Raw genomic sequence first — 318 nt, 5'->3', positions numbered from 1 at the left:
CTCGCCCGCCCCTCGGGTCCATGTGTCACAGTCGGTCCATAGCGAGTGGCCCGCGATGGCCCGCGATAGCCCGGGTTCGTACCGGTTGTGGCACCTGCTGACCCGCGGCACGCCGCGTACAGCACACAGCGGAGTGCGCGCCGGCCTCCCGCCCCGCTTTTCCCCCTCTCCCCCCGCCCTGGCGGTGGGCCCCGCTGACGAATGCCGCTCGTCGTTCCTATGGCAGACGCCGCTTCCCCCCGCTAATCCGCGCCCGCACGCAGCCACCCTCCACCTGCTGAGCCGCCGGGAGCCGCGCCGAGCTGGCCGCTGCCAAAG

This window comes from Meleagris gallopavo, chromosome 2 (genome assembly GCF_000146605.3).
Source record: "Meleagris gallopavo isolate NT-WF06-2002-E0010 breed Aviagen turkey brand Nicholas breeding stock chromosome 2, Turkey_5.1, whole genome shotgun sequence".
Classification (NCBI taxonomy): domain Eukaryota; kingdom Metazoa; phylum Chordata; class Aves; order Galliformes; family Phasianidae; genus Meleagris; species Meleagris gallopavo.
This window is presented reverse-complemented; position numbering follows the sequence as displayed.